This window comes from Benincasa hispida, chromosome 2, assembly GCF_009727055.1.
Source record: "Benincasa hispida cultivar B227 chromosome 2, ASM972705v1, whole genome shotgun sequence".
Classification (NCBI taxonomy): Eukaryota; Viridiplantae; Streptophyta; class Magnoliopsida; order Cucurbitales; family Cucurbitaceae; genus Benincasa; species Benincasa hispida.
In genome coordinates this window covers 14013201-14018669 of record NC_052350.1, presented here as the reverse complement: position 1 = coordinate 14018669, position 5469 = coordinate 14013201, and the positions used below count along the sequence as shown (strand labels likewise).

The following is a 5469-nucleotide window of genomic DNA, read 5'->3' as shown; positions in this document are numbered from 1 at the left end:
AAAGATAGATATGTGTTAAAATTAATTTAATATTTGATATTAAATTAATTAAATTTTATTTAATAATTAATGTATGAAATTAATTAAATTTTTCATTTTAAAATCAAAATAGATTTAATAAAATCAAAATTTGATTTTTTGAGATAAAATTGAAAAAGGAAAAGAAAACAAAACACTTAAATGGAAAATGAGAATATTCCATTATCCATCTTTTGAAGTAGCTCACACAAGAAGCAATATCTTTGCCTTTTCTTCTCCAAGCATGAGCTGCAACTCATGCAACTTTTTTCTTTGCATGTTGATCTACAATATAATGAAAAGATTGAAGTGAAAATCGGGCATACAATCTATAGAGAATTTTAGATAAAATTCATGTTGAAGAAAGGGTTCTTCAACAAGGTTGTTGCAGTGAGTCTTTCTCCTTCATCCTTTGATTCAAACTTGTTTTGAGTCCCACAACTCAATCTAGAGCACCAATAGAATAGTAAATAAGATCTTGAGGTGGTCTACAACAAGATTTGGAGAAGATAGCAACTGGTGAATGAGCTTTGAAGAAGTTCTACAAGAGGTATGTCTTGAAACCCACTTGTTTCTGCAAAAACATGCATTATATTTTGCCAAAATTAGTGAATTTGAGTGCTTAGATGATTCCTGTGCTTCTGCTGCTGTTGATGCAATCCTACACTAATGTCATTATTTGTGTACAGGAAATTGGATATAGGGGAAATGCAGTCGGCGACTATATCACTTCAGCTAGCAGATTGTATAGTAAAGCACATGTTAGTTAAAGCTGATAAGGTCATTTTCCCAGCAGACTTTATTGTGTTGGATATGGAGGAGGATGCAAAAGTTCCAATTATTTTGGGACGACCATTTTTGCCAATAGGTAGCGTTTTGATAGATATCCAGGAAGGTAATCTCACATTAAGAGTAGATGATGATGAGGTAAAATATAACATCTTCCGGTCTCTAAAATTTGTTGAGCTTGAGAATTCTTGTCATAAGATAAATGGAATAGATAGTAAAGTGGATGCTCCAGAAAATTGTGAAAAATTAGAACAAAATCTTGGTAAGAAAAATGATAAAGAAAATGTGTTCAGTCCTAAAAGACCTCCCAAATATGGTACAATGAACTTTCTCGATTATGTCCATAAAGGTGATGTAAAGTTAATTGATCAAGAGAAATTAAACTATTCATTTACTGGTGATTGCAATTCTGCTAATATTTTTTGTGAATGCCAGTGTGGGCAAAAATTGATGATCTCAGGTGCTTCAGTGCATGGAATAGTGAAGCCCTCTTGGGATCTTGTTTGACTTGGACACCCTATCTAGCTAAAGATGTTAAACTGAGCGCTTCTTGGGAGGCAACCCAAGTGTTTTTAGTTTTTATTTCCTTTGCTTATTTTTTTTTTTTTAGGATAAAGAGCTATCTCATGTTGTTTTTCTTATAATCTTCAGGATTGTGATGATGTTTAAGTTTTATCAAGTACTAGTCCGCCATCCAGATTCGTGGATCCCCACTCATGCCCAGACTTGTATCACTCATCTATTGTGTGGTTTATCTTATTTTTCATGCACTGAGGACAATGCATCATTTTAAGTTTGGGGTGGAGGGCGTTATATGTACTTGGTACTTGTGCTGTTTGTTTAACTAATATGTATGTTAATTTGAGTTGAATGATTTATGCATGCTAAGTTTTTTATTTTTATGTTAATGAAAAATTCTTAAGGATGTTTTGAAAACGGGTTAATTTTGGTTAGGAATAATGCCTAGACTGGTTAAATTTGGATCTTTGGTTGCTTATTCTAATGATGATGGTTGATGAGTCACTCTTGGTGTATATCACGCTTTGAAATGGAAATTGGATAACATAGTCCTATCTTGAGTTTTCTTTGTTCTAAATTCTTCTTTATATCCTCTGTTTATTCTGAGCACGAACTACTTTCATTTAAAACCTTTAACTGAACAAGAAATTAATTTAAGTCAATTCGGTTGTCACTTCAAAAGACCCCGCTGGTTAGAGAGTGTCTTGCATGATGGTTAGTAATGTTAGACTGGGGAAGGTAAAAAAGAGAGAGATTATTTTGCCTGGAAAAAAAAAAACTTAAAAGAATGTCATTTTGGAAAAAAAAAAATTGTAATGTGTATGCATGGACAGGGGTAAAAAGAGTTGTCATTCCTGTGATCAGTTAGGATACTTGGGATTTGACTAGGTACGAGTCCCTATAGTGTTTGTATGAAAGCTAGTACCCCTAGGTAAAATGATGCAAGTTTATGGCCCTTTTAGAGTGAGTATTGCAGGCGCTTTAATTGATATATTACTATCTTGAGTGTGTTGGTGCTCGATGATTGGTGCTTGGGCTAGAGTAGGGGGAAAACTGATAAAACTTAATTAAATCTTAAGTCAGTTAATGAGTTTTAAATTAAAGGAGGGGTCACACACACACGCAGGGGAGAAAGAGTTTTGGCTTTAGAAACTCTCAATGGTTAGGATGTGTATGAATTTTTCTGTGGATAGGTGTTGCATGTATTGGGAATCTGATGAAATTTGAGTGAGAGCATACATACCTAGGATCTTGGCTATGCAGTATTTGTTATTCTTCTTATTTTTTGTTCCTTCCTTCTTTCATTTGCTCAAAAATACTAAAGTTTTAAGTTTTTGGTGGTGAAAAGCACCTGAAAAGTTCTTTAATTACTTTCAATAATGGAGTTACTATTGCTACTTTTGTATGGTTTGATGTGGTTTATTGAGTGATTTCAGGAAACCAAACAATAGGAGCAAATTGGGCAAAAAATGATCAAAACCCGTGGCAAAAGTCCAAATATGAGTATCTAGGGGTCAACTATGGAATTAGGAAGGAAGCTAGGTCAAATTTGAAGAAAAAGAGACAAAATTTAGAAGAAAATTTGGGGGGTCAGCGTTAAGTTTGTGTTGCAACGCTGCCCCCCGACGATGAAGACCCAAGAGTAGAGAACAGGGCAGTGTCACAATGTTGTGATTCAGTGTTGCGACGCTACGAATGGCAAGTGTGTGGTACCATTGCTTCGAATGTCAGCATTGCAACACTGCGATAATTCTTCTTAAAGAGCAACAACGCCGTCTGAGAAAGGGAGAAGAGAAGAGTTCTTGGGAGATAGTTCGACCTAGGGTAGAAAGCACTCATCTGGAAAGTGATTATGAATAGGAGATCAACCTGGAATTCGTTGGCAAAGGTCAAGAAGATCGTGACTGAGATCTAGTTACGGTGAAGGGAGATCATTTCTTTAATTCTTTAATTCATTCTTTCTCCACGGCAAATTTTCTTTGTCTAGGCATTATTAGTAGTAGAATCATGTGTAGCTAAACTATAAATTCTATAATGTTGTTGATTTTTGGGTATCTTGAATGGGTTCTTGATTAGATTTCTAAATTATCTATTCTTAATGCTCTTGGTTAACTGCCCATTAATCAATTGATATAGGGTTAATCCTTCTGCTTGAGAAAGAGATTGATTTGCTGGATATGGTTATTTAGATTGTTATTCAAAATTGCATGAGAATGATTCAAGAATAATAACAGGTGTAATTGAAGAGTTTTAATGCAACACTAGTTTAGGCAATAGGAAGAAATTCAAACTTGATAAACTAGTGTTAGAACATATTGATCTTGAAAAAGAATTTTCGAATTTAGAACTTCTAGCCTCAACTAATCTTTATTAGTTAATTGCATGTCAATTTCCATTTGTAACACCCTTAATGAAACAACAACCTGGAATCGAACTCCTCTTAGTTGTCTCTTTCTTTTTATTAGTTACACTTTAATTTAGTTCACAAATCAATATTTTGGTTGCCTAATTAAAATCAATAAAGAACTACAATAGCTAAGGTTTGGAGAAACTATTCACACTAGTCTCTGAGGACGATTGATAGCTCTCAAAAAGAGCTATTATTCCAAGCTTAATTCAGACTCATTATTGGATTTTATGTGTTTATTTTCCTATTTTGTAGGTACTGAGCAATCAAGATGTAGAATTAGTAATTTGAAGCTGAACGGGGTTAATTTGAAGCAATTTGGAGGTGATTTGAGCATTCGAGCTTCAAAGAAGCAAAAATTATGAAAATGCCACTGTCACAGAGTTGCAATGCTAGCCTGACGCTTGCCTGACACTAAAAGGTAGAATGTGCAGCACTGTAACACTATGAAGTTTGCACAACGCCAGCGCTGCAACGCTCTTCCCAGCGTTGCGACACTGCGATGATTTCCATAAATACCTCCCTTTATCTTTAGGTCAAAACATGCTGACTTTTGGGGGCTTAACTGATGAAAGACGAAATTATTCTTCATTCTTCTTCCTTTCCCTTCATAATTTAGTGTCTTTAGGTTAGTTTTTCTTTTTGTTTTGGGTTGTAATACATGGATCGGATGTGTATCTCGAATTTTTCTATGAATTAAGTGGTAAATTCTATCTAATTTTCTTTGAGCAAGAGCCATATGTCTAATTTCTTGAGTTTTCTGGAATTAAATTGTGATGTTCTTCAATTCTTTATTTTTCTTTGAATAATGATGAATTTAGATTTGTATTTGTGTATTGGACTGACGACCCTATCATGATTGCATATCTTCGCTAGTTAATTTTGAGCTCGCACGTTTCCTTGTAGTTCGTCTATGCTTTGATTTTACCCCGGTAGCAATGGTTTAATGTGTATGTTTGAGATTTATAGGATGTCCTTGAATGTTGGCCTGCATGTTTAATCCAGATTTGAAAAATAAATTGGTTAATTGAATATGGCTTTTCCTGACTTTTAACCGACGTGATTAAATCCTTATTCTAATGTATATATTTTTCTAATTCTATATGATCGCTGAGAACTCAGTAGAATTGAGAGCATATAGTTTAATTAGGACATGGTCTTTCCGACCTTAATTAATAATTTGGACGCATAATTGATTTTGATTTAATTTATTGTCAACCTTTGTAAAGATTAGTTAAGTCGAATCGATTTGGTAACCGTGCATGCATATAATTGAACGTTCGTTTAATTATCGATTTCCATGATAGAAATTACATAGGATTTTCTCTCTTTCTCTAGAAATTAGATAGATTCCTATTCTAGATTAAATTTACCCTTTTATTTTAATTTCACACGTTATATCTCTTTCACACCAAAACCCTCCATTCACTGCTCAAGTTAGGAAATTAACTTAAGGAAACAAATCGCACTTCCCTGCTGATCGACTTGGACTTATCACTGTTGCTACGTCTTTGTAGTGATAGAAGTAGTTTGATATTATACAAACTTTCTTCGTGGTTTGGCCAAAAACTTCAAACCCTCATCACTGGCTCAGACTTACCTGAGAGTTCGACCTTTCTGCAAATTCTTCAATCTTCAACTCAATTCCTTTGAGATTTCCTTCTAATAGCCTATCTCATCAACTAGACTTATCAACTTTCAGATGTTAAGAATCACCTCAATAGCTCGAATGGATT

General features: G+C 34.2%; 1 long non-coding RNA gene across 1 annotated transcript in view; it reads left to right on the top strand.

Annotated features, from left to right (window-relative positions):
- LOC120070613 overlaps positions 1-3380 on the top strand; it is a 10030-nt gene extending 6650 nt beyond the window's left edge. Inside the window, exon 5 of the long non-coding RNA XR_005479997.1 lies at positions 1459-3380. This is a non-coding gene — a long non-coding RNA (uncharacterized LOC120070613). The remainder of the gene's footprint in view (positions 1-1458) is intronic.
- Positions 3381-5469: the final 2089 nt, after the last annotated feature.